This window comes from Haemorhous mexicanus, chromosome 4 (assembly GCF_027477595.1).
Source record: "Haemorhous mexicanus isolate bHaeMex1 chromosome 4, bHaeMex1.pri, whole genome shotgun sequence".
NCBI lineage: Eukaryota > Metazoa > Chordata > Aves > Passeriformes > Fringillidae > Haemorhous > Haemorhous mexicanus.
Genome location: NC_082344.1, coordinates 39,110,223 through 39,126,571, shown reverse-complemented (window position 1 = coordinate 39,126,571; position 16,349 = coordinate 39,110,223). Strand labels below are relative to the sequence as shown.

Here is a 16,349-nt window from a genome sequence, read left to right as displayed (position 1 = left end):
CCAGCTTTCATTTACTGCCAATCAGCTTTCTGCTTAAAAGCATTCCAATTCTATTCTGTTCTGCTCTTTATCAATGAGCATGTTCCTTCAAATATTAGCATTGCAAACAGCTCCTCTGATCCAGTACTCTTACAAGAATTCACTCAGTAAACAGAGCCTGTCTCTTGCATTTGTAGGCAGTAATGCTTAAAGCACAAACATTTATCTTCTTAACCCAAAAAAGGACATAATGCAAGTGTCGTGTTTTAGTCACAAACCAACAATTAGCCTCAGTGGTCAACAGAGCTTTCTTGTCATTTATTATAATTAACTGTCCCTAGGTCTCTCCTCTTTTCTAGTTACAGCCTACCACAAAAAAAGTCCAAAGTTTGTGCCCAACAGGAATGTTACCTTTACAAAGTTTCAAAAGAGTTTCAAAGACTGTTAAAAGTGAGGATGCAATAGCCCTGTCTGGCAACTTGTAGAAAGAGCAAACTGCAGCCAGAAGATGATGAAACCCTCATTTATAAATGCAGCCATTAACAAACTGAACAGCCACAATTTCTGTGTGTGCTTCTGAGATCTAAATTTCTTGATACTTCTGTGATACTGCAGAATCCCTGGGATCGTCTGTTGAAGAAAACTTCCAGTGAGATACCACACACCAGCTGGATATTCTGAAACTTAGACAATCACAAACCCCTGCTCCTGTAAGATATCAGCTCCTGCTCCAAAAAGCACTATCTCCTTCCCAAAAAGATTCCTCAGAGTTGAAACCAAGTCCTTGATTTTGGGCTAACTGCGATGCATGTGGTCAGCGCTAAGCTTCACCATGCCGGCAATGGTTCCAGCGCACCAGTCCACACAGTGCGTGGTGCGCCTCTGACATCAGGACTAGAGTGGTGCACTGTGTTCCACCTAGGGCTGCAGAGAGGCTGCTCATGTGCTGCTTGCAGCTGGTTGCTGCCATGTAAATGGTAGGAGAGTAAGGCAAACCTGGCAGAGATCCTGATTCTGGGCCTCCTCCTCCTTTTTCTGGGTATTTAATGTGATTCTGACAAATGTCTTATTGATATTAATTGTCTTTGTATATCCATCCATCAACATGACCATTAACTTTTGAAAGGATGGGAGACATGAGAACCTAGAGTTTTAGAATCAGTGTATAATTTTATTTCTGAAATCACAGAAACACTTAAAGTTGCTGTGGCTTATGGGTCAGAGATAACTGTAGATGTAACCTCAGAGTCAATAGCTGAAAGTTCATCCAGTGTTTTAGAAAATGTTGACATATCATTTTGATTTTATCTTAACAGACACTCCTTTTTTTCTCTCCATCTATGTGGAAAATGTGCATGCAACAGTAATCTAATTCAGTTGCATATCCATGAAAGCAGTATCTAAGCATAAGTGTTCCTGAATTACAACTGATAGGATTTTTTTCTCTTTCTTAAAAACAAACACAAACAAACAGAAAAAATAAGAAAAAGAAAAAATAAAGAAGAGGCTCAGGTATTTTAATACAAAGCAGAAAACAGAAGCAATCATTTTCCAGAAATTCCTGATGAACCACTTAAGAAAATGTTAAACAGTTAATAACTGCAAGATCTCTAGCAGAAACTCTAAAAGTAACTAAAGATAAAGGAATGGAAACCACATGTAACATTCTAGAGACTCGTAAGACAACACAATGTACTTTCAATATAGTGTGAACTTCCACAGTCTCACCTTATGGATTTCATATGCCTACAGACACTCATAGAAGAGGTGTCTCTCTTTTTTTACATCACATACAGATCTCCAGATTTTGAAAAAGATAGGAAAACTATGAAGTTTTATAGGAAATCAAGACTTTCTCCTAGAGCACAGCCAAGCAGTATGGCAATCTATTTGCTGCCTGAAAAAAATGCCTACAAATGTTATATGTGAAAAAATAAGCATTATTCAGCAAGGACATTGAACTCATGCACATGAGAATTGCCATAGATATACAAAAATTATCAGTGGCATTGGAAACACAAAAAGAGTAGAATTTGGCCATGTCAGATGAGGAAGATATGTATTCTGAAAAAGAAAACAATCTGCAGTTTATAGAGAAAAATACAGTCTGGTAGCTGAGAAATACAGATGAACATTTCTGAAACACAGGCAGTCTTTTCATTGAAATGCCTGAAAGGCATTTCTTTATATGCACCAACACCTCTGTAGGTGTGGGTATCAATATTCCCTTTAAATATTCTTTATGTAATTCTGGTTTTAGGCACCTCAGATTTGCACAGAAATAAACAGCATCATCTTGCTACAGGCTCACCATCAGTAATGCAATACCAAGTAACTCATGCCTTTATTAAATTCCCTAGAAATTTTAGCAGGAAATACAAATCACACACAAACATAGACTGCATGAAAATACCCCATCCACAAAATATTATGATCACCCCTGGGATTTTCAAAGCTTCACTTCTACTAAAAATTTCACTAGATCTTGGGTCAGATCAAAAATAACCATAAATTAGGTTGCCTTCCTGAAACCTTCAAACACTGCAAAGCAAGGCTTTGTATTTCAGAGCCAATGCAAGTAGAGTGAGGTGGGCTAAAAGAAATTCAGCACCACTGGGTTTCTGAGCAAGGAAAATCTACTTTCATTTGTGCAAAACTTTCTATGTTGCCTTGGTGAATCTCCTTGCTGGCCAAAGTTGGCTATTAAAATAGTTTTTCACTTTAATAGCTGCTTTAAACAAAGCACCCCCATAAGTCAGGTAGAGATTTTATAGATGTGTCTGTGTAAGGACACACACACATACATATATTCACATACCATGAGATTCATATGCACACAGAAACAGACTTGCATTATCTTCTTTCATAAAAAAAAAATCTGCATAATCTGCTCTTTGAAGTTAGAAACCTTTTACACACATCTGGATGTACATACACACATGGCACTTAGAATTGAAAGAAACAATTGTGTTTCTAGTGAGTGCTTTCATACTGTGATTCAGCCTACTCAGAAGAATTAATTCAGCCATAGAGTAATAATTTAAAAATACTTCAAAATCCAACTACAAAAAAATAATTAAGGTATTTCAAGGATAAGTCTTCCAAGTTGTAAGTAAGGTGCAAAATTGGGTAGGAGCAAACTCAGCTGAAAGCTTGGCCTAAACCCAGCAGGTTGGCTCTCCTGAGAAAAGTTGCTATAACACATGTGGGTCTTGATTTAAAACAGATTTGTGTATTCAGTGTGGCTGGAGAAATACTTTTTAAATGGATCTGTAGCAGAAGTAAAAAAAAAAAAATCTAAATATTCCATTCTCTTTTTCTATTCACTAGAGCCCAGGCAGGACCTCCTAATGAAGTTTGTCCTGTCTACCAGATACCGCCTGAATGCATTTCTTGCTCTCTGATGTACATTTCTTTTCATCACAGGAGAGGAATTAATTTTCATTTGCAATTTAAAAATTAAATCCAGCTGACTGAATCTTTATCACAGTTCAATATTTTGGAAGAGACCTTTAAGATCATCAAATCCAACCATCAACCCAGCACTACCACTGTAACTTCTAAACCACTAAACATATAATTATTTTTTTTCCTGATGTCTAATCAGAATTTCCCCCTTCTCAGCTTGAGGCCATTAACTCTGATCCTCTTACTGCAGGTATGGAAGAAGAGACTGATCCTCATCTCAACATAACCTCATTTCAGACCTCAGAGAGCAATGAGGTCCCCCTGAGCTTCCTCTTCTCCAGGCTTAGCATCCCCAGCTCCCCCAGCCAATCTTCATGTTCTCCAGTCCTTTCACAAGCCTTGTTGCCCTTCTCTGGACATGCTGCAGCATCAAAATGCCACTCTTAAAGTGAGAGGCCCAAAACTGAATGCAATGCTCGAGGTGTGGCCTTGGCAGTGCAGAGTACAGGGGGACAGTCCCAGCCCTGGTCCTGCTGCCACACTATTGCTGACACAGGCCAGGATGCCATCAGCCCTCTTGGCCCTCTGTCTGAGAACAAACAGAAATTTTGTAAATGCTAGGATTCAAACAAATCCACTTGAGATTGTAAAAGTTTAATAATTATGTTGTAAGTGTAATACCCTGCGTTTTCCCATTATTTACACACACACCTCAGGTTTTGTGTTGTTGTAATAAGTACAGTAGCATACAAAACAAGTATCAGCCTTTACTGGGAATTCAGTGGGGTAATATGGTTGATATAAACATTAATACCATTAAAACAGTGGTTTTTGTGTGCTAACCTATTTTTACATTTAAGCCTGGAAAAAAAATGTAACCATGTTGCCAATGAAAACCAAAAAAATCTTTTCCTGTACATTTCTGCTGGCTGACACATCATGTCTGCAAATAATAGTCTTTTCTCTAAAAAACCTTTACTTTAAACAATCCCAAAAGAAAAAATAAGATATGAGCCATCTTATGAAAATTTACCAGAACTTGGACATTTTGTCAATGCAGTATAGATGCATAGATTCAACTCTTCAACTAAATAACTCTTCCATATTATTAAGGAAGAGGTAGGAACTCAACCCCTCACTACCACTTTCTGCTTGAAATACACTATAGTTTCTTTGCGAAACTATTTGTTTCTCAAAGAGAATAATTAGAAGAATTATTTTTTCTTATCCTGTGTTATATTCTAGCACATATAATGTAGACCATCTTTTGAAATTGGTAACAAACAAAGTCTGAAGCCCATTTTAAACAGAAATTTCAACAGGAACATATTTTGTTGATGTGAATGAATACAATTTCCCAGGCTCAGAAGAATGTCCTGGGGAGGACTGGACAGAATTCTGAGTAACAGCTACAAACAATGGTTTAAGATAATCTAAGGTAATCAAAAGATTTCTTACTCAAATTATCACTGGAGAGATATGCACACTACGATAACTAGGGAAAACAGATTCAGTTGCTTCTTGGCTCACCTCACACAGGTGAATAAGACAGAAAAATCCCAGCAAGAAATTGAGCCCACTATAATTATTTATTTATATAAAAGTAAGTGCTGTTTATCTTAAAATTCCTTCCCTTTGTGGAAGGGGGAAGTGCTGGGGAGTGCCATACACAATACACTAATTACAATCACTTTCTGCTTCAATAAAGGAAATGCAAACTTCCTGCCTTGGCAAAGATTAGAATGTCTCAAGCAGGTGGGAAAAGGACCATGTAAATGTCTAGACAGAAATGTGGAGGAAAAGTATTTCCTAAATTTTCTATTCATGTGCTAACCCAGAAAATGGACTACACATGTAAAGAGAACTGCCTTAATTATTGGTTCTTCTACTTTGATAATTACATTTTTAATTATGATAATTATATATTTAATAGATGAATACCATAATGTTAAATTATCTATAATGCTCCAATAAGTTCTGACACTTGTGGTCACAAGACTCTTCACCTTCTGCAGGTAAGAGGTTAAAATGAGTCTTCAAGGCCTACAATAATTTGGTTAGTAATTACTCCATACATATTCTTCCAAATGCGTCTATTATCGCTATGAAATCATTGCTGAGTATTGCTATTACTGAGTGGGCACTTCCTTCCAAAGGGAACTTTATTACTTAATCTAGCACTGAAATGCTATCTGTTAAGAAAGCAGGAATGTTTCCAATGGAAGATGATACATGAATACAAAAGTCCACAGGCATATTTTGACTAAATAATATCCCCAGGATAAAATATTTCCAGTCAATTATTATGTTCTCAAGAATATATCTGGGACCATCAGTCAAGTTATATGTTCTACATAATCCTGAAATTTTTATTGGGAAAACAAAACCTTAGGGCCGCCAACTCTTTGCAGCTCAGTAAAGGTCCAGTACAACCCCCAAATACTTAAAGACTGTGCTCTGTGCAGTTATCTACACATTTTCAGACTAGAAACTCAGCTCTTTAAAACCAAAGGCCTTTATCTTCATGTCTTTCAGGTGTAGTGACCACAAATATCCATAATCTACGGGAAATTATGCTCTACACACAGAGAAAACCTACACATATGACATCACACTCACTGACAGTCTACTCTGCTCCCAGGCACGTGGATCCACATGAATGCTGGCATAAGCAAAATTGAAAAGCAGCTAATTTAAGTAGAAGCAGATGAGAAATTAGGTTGTTGTTAGAGGAATACAATATTTTCCATTAACTACATGATTTTACAAGTATGATTGGTTTGCTTTGCCCAGCTGAGAACCAGGTAAGTTGAATAAGGTACGTCTCTCATGGATCATTTTGAAACAGAGTAATAGGAAGAAATTCTGTAGAGGAGAAAAAGAAGAATTTCTCCATAGAAGTGGGCTGACCAGCATCCCACGGGTCAATTCGAGGCAGACTCCTTCCTTGGTCTTCCAATGCCTAAAGCCCAACAGCTGAACATTACTCATCAGATTTACCACTGTGTCCTTACAAAAAAGGAGGCATGCTGTTCTAACATAGCTATTAGAAATGGCTGCTGCAGTCACACAGACCACAAAGTGGATGACAAAACTGCAATCAAGCTCCTGCTTGTGGAGCAGTTAGATGCCCTCCACAACCATCATATCAGCTCAAAAAATTCTGCAGTGCAAAGTTTTATATGTTGCAATCATCACACAGTCTCTGAAAAGAGAAAACAGTAGGCTCAGGCTAATCAGTAGGCACACAATAATTGCTGCTTGAGTGTCCAGCAAGATGAGCTTTGCCAGTAATATAAACAAAAAGAAAAGAAGAAACTTAACAACACTTTGAAGATAATAGAGAATGTTCTAGGATTTCAGTGTAACAGCACAAAAACGTTTATCTTACATCAATGGTTTTTAATTGTTAGTTAAAACACACTTCAAATTTTTAGGACTGAAAAAAATTCAGAAAGCTGCAAGAAAAGTTATGTGACATGTATCTGCCAAGTGCTAACAAACCTTTACCACATATCCACTACTGCAGTCTTAGGAAAAGCGCTACATCAGATTGCAGTGTGTGATAACTTGCTAAATTCTGACTTTGTGATTATCAGATTTCCACTATCTCAAAGATGAGAGAAATCTCATCTCAAAGATGAGCTCCACTATCAGATTTCCCCTGTCTCAAAGACGAGGATTTGTTTTATCCAAATGAGACACTAGCAATTCCAACAATATCCTACCTGCATATTCCTACATGTTTCAAACATCGCAAGAACATCTGTCTATCTTCTACCCCATATTTCCAGTTTCTTTTATTCAAACTCTTATCCCTCTTCCCCACCTTTTCCCCCAGGGTTTCTCGTTCTGGCCAGGAAAATCAGTAAAAGAACATCATTTCACAGACAGTTCTTTCAGGTTTTGTTCACCAACCAAAAGCAGGATGCAACACAATCTCTCTCAGAATCTTGTTCTCACAAGTATTTGCCCCATTTTCATAGTGAAGTGGTTTAGATACAATCAGTGGACATGTGCTGAGAGTCATTTAACTTTTTCTATGATTTTTTTTCCATCCTCTTGTTATCAATTCTATATCTTAATCCTTTTATGTCTGGTATGCATTGTGAATCACAGACCAGCTCTGGATGTCTGGAAACTGCTGGGCTTTCTTAAAGAACTTTTCCCACCCCAGAATGCCAGTGTACCTCTCTGCACACAAACCTGTGAGTGAACATAAAACTTTCTGCACAGCATGTAATACGTCTTACAAAGTTAATTTCAGAAATATAAGGTTTGTTCACAGGAATCAGGGTTTCAGTTCAATACAGCCACAGAATACCATGGAAAAACAGTTTCTTGACCTCAAAGCCTAATGAAACTTTGACTGTGTCCACTCCTATTTTTAGATGTGTGCTCTGCAGTGCCATATTCCTTAATATAAAGCTGACCCAAATGTTCCAATAGCAGACGTTGGTTTCTCTTTGATAGCCAATGCATATCTCTGCTTTCCAAGTTTCTGTAAACACATCATTATAAAGAAGGCCAGTCTTACTTTTCCCAGCCTTCTTTCTAATTATGTGCCTACTGCCAGGAAACTTTCCTTTTTTTTTTTTTTTTTTTTTGTCTTCACTACTAAATTTTAAACAAATATCTTATGCGTGCTGCAGACTCGGAAAAGAAGGAAAAAAAAAAATCTCCAAAGCTGTTACTGTTATAAGTTACAAAGTTACTAAGTAACACCAAATTCTTTTCACCAAGCAGTGATAAACATTAGACGAAAAAAATTAGCTACAAGAGTACATTAAGTTCTAGATGACCAAATATGTCTTTCTTATAGACGTATGAATTCCACAGAACAACCCAAAACTCCAATGTTTGGATTCATTTGGGTAAGAAGCTGTAGCAAATCTTCTAAAAGATCAAGTCTCCTGCCCATTACCAATTCTCTTCATCCAGAACTATCACTGGGTTCCTACAGATGTCTCGTACAAAGAAGGCTGGGAAGGCACTCATAGTTTACTGCCCTATCATGTTTGTTAAGGACTGACTTAGCAAGTCTTGGGCAAGAGAGATGCACAGAGCCGCTGCCGCCACATTAGCATCCTTTTTTTGCCTTTGGAAACATCAAGGGGACGGTCGGGGTCGGCAAATAAAGTGCATCAGCCAAACTCGAATGCGACTACAGACGATGGGGCAAACGAAAAGACCAAGAAAGAGTAGATCAAAAGTAGAAATACTCGAAAGAAAGGCGGTCAGCCCGGTCCGATTACAGCATGATTTCATGTGCCCTGACCTTTCGCCTCCCATCACCGCTTCTGCCGTGAGGTCACCTCATCTGCAGAAGACACGTCACCGCGAACTCCTGAAAGTACCCTGCCGTCTTACCTGGGCACGGCGGAGCGGGCAGCTCTCACACAGCCGAGCGCCGGTGTCCCGGGACGCGGCGGCGGGCGCGGAGCGGAGCGGAGCCCGCAGGTACCCGGGGCTATATAGGGCGGGCCCGGGGCGCCGCTCCGCGCCGTGACTCACTGAGGAGCCGCCGCCGCCGGCGCGTCCCACTCCGGCAGCTTCACGTTAAGAGTCCCGCGGCCGCTCCGGGCGCCCCGAGGCGTGCGGGAGGCGTTACCAGGCTGCCGGGAACGGCAGCGAGACGCGGGTTTCCCGCAGCGAGTCGCCATCGGGATGTTTCTATCCGCTGCGGCAGCCTAAGTCTTAGTTACTCCCTCGGAGCTGCAAGAACTGTAAGCCTGTGGTACACTTTTTGCCAAAAAATGCTCGGGTCCCAGGCTGGAAGTTCACTTTTTTTTCCTTCCAGGAACATCCATAGCCAGCAGAAAAACTTGAGAAGGCGCTGCAACAGCCTAGAGAAACATCCCAGGCTCTCCCATATTGCCATACAGCTGCACAAAAGTGTTGCTACGAGAATTTATATGAGCTCTTCTGCTAGGCAAAAGTTTCCATGATTGCCACATCATCTTCCTCTGCATGACAGAGCGGGTGGGATGGCTACAAGTTTGATGTACAACTGCAGAAGTGATGTCTCAAGTTGTTCCTCTAAGCCCTTTAACACTTCTGTGTTCTTTTAAATTAACACTTATGCCACTACTCATCACTATCAAGACCTCAAGTGTCCAGATTAAACTGAATATAAAACTTTTTTCAGAAAAATATCATGCTATTGCACTGTAGTCATCTGTTTTACAAATAGTCTCATGTGCGTTCTTCACCTGCCAAAGTAGTAGCATCAGTGATCAGAAAAAATTTACTATATGATATAAAAGTCTAGTTGTTTTGTGATCTAATTATGCAAAACCTTCCTGAGTGTCACTTACTCTAAATACATAAATTACTACTACATATTACACTAAGGCATTCATTTGAAGATAATTCTTTGTTTTTCCTCTTTTTTTTCTTCTTTTTTTCCCACATGGAGATAAAGAGTGTCAGATTTCTGTTGTTGGTTCATAGCCTTCCTACTATAAGCCACTTGGTCTGGATCCACACAGATTGATTTCTTACAGGTTACATGCCAACATCAGTTTTATAAGCAATTATAGTACACAACTAATGACTAGTAACACCTACTTCAACATCTGCTTAAAACAAGATAGATAATCTCAAAGGATACATCTATAAAATCACTATTCTCAATTCCATGCTTAGCCCATGGAGGTGATCAGTGGTATCACTTGAATTTACTACCTCACGAGCAGCAAGTAAGTGTATGAGCATGCTGCCTTTTATCTCTGCTCAACATCCTGGACAACACTCAAAAAATTTAGGACAGGTGAAAGCAAGGGTGATCCTCTTTCTTCTCTGAGCTCCAGTTTCCGATCAGTGTGTATTATAGATCAGCTCTGGATGCCTGGAAATCTGTTTGATTTACAAGAACGTCACCATAACTATTTTCTCCCAACTGGTATGAACCCCCAAAATGAGCAAGACCTCTACCTGAGAAATTTTATTCCACAGTGGACAATGCAGAACAGGGTAGCACTAAAAATTTCTCTGCTTACTCAACCCCTGTCACACCTTTTCACCATTAAGCCCTCTTTAGGACTCAGAACTCACTCCACATCACTCAGTCCCTCCAGAACACAATAGGAAGAAGAGAGGAATGCTGCCAATTAGGAAAAAGGGTGGGGAAAATGAAGCATCTCCCTACTGCTAGAACAGAGTGGCATGCCAGAACCTGGCAGTCAGAAGGCTGGTGCTGCACTAGCACCCTGTTTCCAATTCTGGTACATGACTCTGGGGAAGAAGCATGGCAGCTCATACACATAGTATTAAGATAGTACAAAGATAAGAGGAGTATCACTCATGGCTGGTCAGGTCTCTCTATGATTTTTGGTAGGTATGCTTGTCAAGAATTTTATCTAAAAAGCAGAACACAGTTCTGTTACGGCCTGTAACAGGTGCAGATAATGTAACACAAAACAAAGAGCAGATTGATGTACAGTAGGAAAAGTCAGTGATAGAAAAACATTACCTGGACTTCACATCTCTTAACTGCACTTTCTCTTTTGTATTTGATTATAACAGATTGAGATAATACTGCATCAAATATATGCATTAAGTTCTCCAACATTTTTTCTGTCACAGCTCTTAAAATTTTTGCATGTAGGAATTTTATGTCTGTGTGTGCATGCGTATGTTCAGTTCATGGGGATGAAAGTTGAAAGCAGAGACAACTTGTGCACATCAGCTTAGTTCAAGATACTTGCTTGTCTCTGACTCCAAAGTCTATTCGGGCATGGAAAGTGAAAATGAAGCTCAGCTTACTGGGAAACAAGCATAAGGCACATTGCAAGATAAAGATCCAAAGAGAAAATGAAGCAAAACCATATGCTTAACTTAATATGATCTGTGATTCTTTCTTGTAAACAACTTCGCCCTATAATTCCAGTCCCAGGAACATTTGTTTCTGGTTTAATAAGGAGTTTCCAACTATATCAAAAGCATGACTAGCAAACTGAAACGAGGTAAACTAATTCACACATAAAAAGACAATTGCCTACAACTCCAATTATGTCCTAATATTTAAAAGAAATAATTAAAACATAATCATAATGATAACAAACAGCTTTTGGAAAAATGAAGTAAAGGAGCCCAACAATTAATTTCTGTGGACCAGGGAAGATAATGGTAGATGTCCCTAGCAAAGCAGGAAAACACCAAACTGCCTGAAGTTTTCTTGCTAGTGTTCATTCAGACTTTGAGAAGCTTCACAAAATTAAGATTTACTTTTCAAATCACCCCATAAATAAAATGAAATTAGTAATGTTTGAAGTACAAAAACTAAAAAGGATTCCTTCAGGAAAGAAAAGCTGAAAATGCAGGGAGAAAACCTTTTACAAAGTAATCACATCCCAGCAATGAGTGAAAATAAATGAAAATAACTCAATGGACTTCATGAGAGAGTCTGTAAAATTCTTAAGCTATTACAGAATAATTTGGAGCATTTAAATACAATCTTTTTGCCTGCAGTGTATCTTCAGGGAAGGAAGTGTATTTTAATAGTGTACATATATTTCTATAAATAAAAACAGCAGCTGTTTCCCAGGTGCTATAATACAAAAACCTATACTTCTGTATCCTTTCCTATCTTTGCCTCCTTGATTTTCCCTCATTTTGATATGTAAAAATTTAGCATTGTAGCTGCTGACTTAACTGAGACATTTAAAGCTACAATGGAGTGTGCAATTCTGATCACACTAGTTAAGAACAGAAGTCTCAAATTTTTTAAATCAAGACAGAATGTTTTGACAAAAGAAAAAAATCCAACAAATGAAACTTTAAATTAAAAAGTTCTGAGATCTAGGAAGAAGTTGTGATTGAGATTCAAATGGTGTTTTCTAATGAGGGAGACACATGACATGAGATTCATTTGGTCTTAAAATCTGGAAATTAATGCAAGGATATAGGCATGCCTGTAAAGCAACCCAAATAGTATTCAGCTAGCTACAATGCAGCTTTGCATCGTATTACAGTTCCAACATCATTAAACTCAGATGGAAATGTCAGTAAAGTAGACCCAAAGGACTGACCAGAAGAGGGAATTGAAAGAGTTTACAAGCTTCCAAACTGATTCACATGCAGCTTACTGAATTCAATGATCTATGGAGGCCAGTTCAGAAATCTCCTTGTTTTTCCTACATAAGGGAAATGCATCCCATTTACACTAGCAGTGCAAAATAAGCTTTGGCATGCCAACCATTGCAGATTTTAAATTTTTTATTTAAAACAAAAAAAAAAAATCTCCATAAAACTACATCACCTCTCATACTGTGGGACAAAACTTTGACAGAAAAGTCAAAGCTTTCCTGCATAGCTTTGAATCTGGATTCCTAAGCCCTGAATGGGACACTGATTTTCTTGGAATGTGTGAGAGTTTGAGATTTCTTTAGAAGGCCAGAATGCAAAATTAGGATTTCCCAAAACCAAAAGTGACTGACTATACCTCTGAAATGGTAGCTACCAAACATGTGCCAGTCCAAAGCATTTAGCACTATTTCAAGTATTCTGTTCTACCTAACTTGGCTGGTGTTGGCAGACACTGAGGTAGTAGCTGTAAATTGCTTTGTCTGGTCCTATTTCTGTTTGGTGAAATTCACAATGTCTGAACTGGAAGTATATAATAGCTTGCTATTTGTGGCTTTTGTTGTTCTTAGCACTTCTGGAAAATAATAGATCATATGTTTGTTGCAAGAAAGAATATTTAGGCAAACATTTCCCATCACTTTCAACTCTGCAAAAACACACTATTAAAGTTATGTGCTTTGCAAAAGAAAAACACAGCTAGGGTCAACACTTGATAGCAAATCATACTGCAGCCTCTGATCTAGGAAAACAGGATTCAACAACAACAATGACAACAAGAATTTTGTTCAAACTTCTAATAATACCAACAGAAAAACAATAATTAGAAGTTTCTATTACTGAGTCGATTTTCATAAGGCAGCAGTTACCATTTTTGTGGAAATACACCTATACTTGCATTTGTGCATAAATATATGGTGACGAAGTGACTCACACTTAAGGGTTCTTTGTTATACCACTACTTCATCTTTCAGACTAAAATAGCAAAGGTTCTCAGGGTAAAAAATTGAATTATATTGATCAGACTTATTGTGCAGCCCCTATGACAGCACAGAGGAAAACTGTGGGTCTACTATGTAGGCACTTTCTAATAAGGAACTGGAACAGTGATGGTTGAACAACAAGCATATGGAGAAGTCAGGTATCCCAATAACTTCCTTAAATTCCTAGATACTTCAGTACCCACATGATTGGTCTGTTTTATCCATGAGTAATCTATGAGATTTCCTGGCCTACAGAACTACTGATACTGCAATGTGTGAGAGCTCTGGAAATTAAATATAACAAAATATAGCCTAGAAAAAAGCCCATTCACTGCTCAGGCTTTACTTCATAGTAAAGCTGACATAACACTTTTCAGCTGTGACACTGAAACTCACTTTTACAAGCATTGCCACAGATTTATGAGAGGTCTACCTGCACTTTAGATGCTAAAATTGGTAGAAGGCTTAAAAAAAGTCACAGAGGATCACAGCAGTTTGAGTGCCACCTGAAAGTTCTTCCCAGTTCTGAACTCAAATCTCAACAGTACATTCCCTTCCTTAATAGCCCTAATATGGCAATAGTGAGTGTGTTGTATCTTTCAATTAGCTACACTTCAGTAACTTACAGCTGCTGTAATTGTAAGGCCTGTCAGGAAAGAAAAAGAAGCTGTTTCTTCTGAGCCAGACTTCCCTACAGTATTTAAAATGTTTTTCAGTAGCTGTTTATGAGCTGATCTTGTCACGATTTCAAGATCAAGGCATAACTTACTTACTTTCATCAGGATGTCAAGCTCACAGTGCATGTAATTGTTTGCTGTAAAGGCTGTGACTTTAGGACACATTCTGTTGCTCACATTTGCAAACCAGAGCAAACCAGGCCAGTATGTTAAATGTTACTGCTGAAGTTTGTGCCCACAGCTATTTAGTTTTCTCTATTCTAGGTTCCACACATTCAGCAGAGATTATAGCTCTTCCTTCAGAATATTTGTTGGGTGGATTCTTCCTGCTTTGAGTCTAAAGTGAAAAAGTGAATGGTGTTCCATGTGTACTTCCACCAGGAATAAGACCTTTTAACTTCAGCCCATATAAGTAGGTAAAACAACATCCCAACACACTGGATCACAGGGCATGAATTTTACACCTATGTTTAAACCAGTACCTAGCTTGCATTTCTGAAATTCCATAACATTTTTCCATATGTTTTTGTGAAATGCTTTTCTATCTGAATCGTCAGGACAGTTCTAGTGTTTGCTATTTTCTTTCTTTACTCTCTTTTTCTACTATGGTTCTTAACTGCAAAGACACCTCTGACTCTCAGGGGTGCCTGTGTAGCCTTTCTAGATGAATTTCTAAGTTTTCATTAGAACACTACAGTAGACAAAAACTTATGTTTTTGTAATGCCTAAAATTATCTGCAATGGGACTCTTCTTTCCCCTTGGCAAAGGATGACTCATTTATCTTCAGTCTGCTAACCAACGGGGCTGCCAAAGACCCCTCCTTTCTAAACAAAAATCTGTAGAGAGCTTTCAGAAACATGAGAAAATATGACAAACACAGCTTGAGGCTGGCTGTAGATCACAGAAGGATACGGACAAGCCTCGATTCCCTGCATTCAGCACTCCGCTGGTAACAGGAGAGAGCGGCTCCCTGCACACAGACTGCTTCCCCGGCTTCCCTGGCATCTCCCCCTCTGCTCCTATTCTGAAATCCTCCAGCTCCAACTTCCTTATTTGGTTGCCGGGACTGTTCTTTGTCTGGCTGAGCCCCCCGGGCCGCGCCGCCCCCGGCTGGGCCCGGCCCGGCTCCAGCGGGCCACCCCGCCCGGGCCCCGGGCGAGCCGCGGCCATGCCCATGTAAGGAGCAGCTCCCCGCGCCGGGCGGGCCGCGGCTCCGGCCGGGGCTCCGTGCGCTCGGCCCCGCAGCAGCCTCGGCTCCCGCCGAGCAGCAGCGCTCCCCGAGCCGCCCCGGCTGCGTCTGCAAACCGCTGGCAACGAGACAAAGGAAAATGAAGCGATGAAGTTCCAGTGTAAAAACTCAGAGATTCCTGTCGTGTTTTCCATTGTTCTTTAGAACAGGTTACGGCGTGTCCTGTGGGGATTTCACTGCTCTGGTGTGCTTTCTGCAGAGAAAAGGAATCCCTCAACACAGCTACCTACTTTTTTAAAAGTTACTATTCTGTTATGCTACGTGAAGAAACAAAGCAAGACTAGCTTTACTCTCAAAATATCCCGAAACTTCTAAAAGTAGGGTTTATAAAGAGGAGCTAACCTGCAGGAAGACAGTGAACACCCCCTACTGCTGCTACTGTTGTTGATAGTTTTAGTCGCAATTCATGTACTTCATGAGATAGAATTGACAGTCAAACTGGACATGTCTATGTAAGAGCCACAGCAAGCAAGGAAGAACACTTAAATAAAAAACAAAAACCCAACCAAACCCTAGTCCTACTGGTCACTGTATTTTTTTGTTCACATCTTTTAGATTTAGTCTTTTTTAGTCAATTTATGTGATACCTTTTTTTTTTTTTTTAAAACAAAGATCAAGGAATCCCGTAGGAAGTGATTTCTTTCTTTAAATTTAAATGAGAAAATGACAACAGTTCAGGGGAATATATACTGAATATGTCCACACTGACAGCTGAAACAAAGCCTGATCCACAGAGATGTAGTTATCTAAGGAGCTTGTTGGGCTGTTACTCCTTAAAAGGAATACCCTTAACAAAGCAGTGATTTAAAATTAGTAAAAGTGTTCTGAGACAGTCCTTTCATGCAGTGTGACAAGAAACAACATTTTGAAAAAAATCAAAGAAGAAGGTATAGCTAAATTTCAAATTTATAATTCTGGCAGTGAATCTGAAAGCATTTCTCTATTTCTCAATATGGTTCCCTAGCATT

At 39.2% G+C, this 16,349-nt stretch overlaps 1 protein-coding gene across 2 annotated transcripts in view; it reads right to left on the bottom strand.

The window, feature by feature from the left end:
- The window catches only part of PALLD (palladin, cytoskeletal associated protein), a 145,827-nt gene that overhangs the window by 58,212 nt on the left and 71,266 nt on the right, over positions 1–16,349 (bottom strand). The window contains exon 1 of one of the 2 annotated variants that reach the window (XM_059844497.1): positions 8,758–8,889. The exons of the other annotated variant lie outside the window; for it this stretch is intronic. The gene's annotated coding sequence lies outside the window, so the exon portion shown is untranslated. Of the gene's footprint in view, positions 1–8,757; positions 8,890–16,349 lie in introns of those variants that run through there. 2 annotated transcript variants of the gene reach the window in all.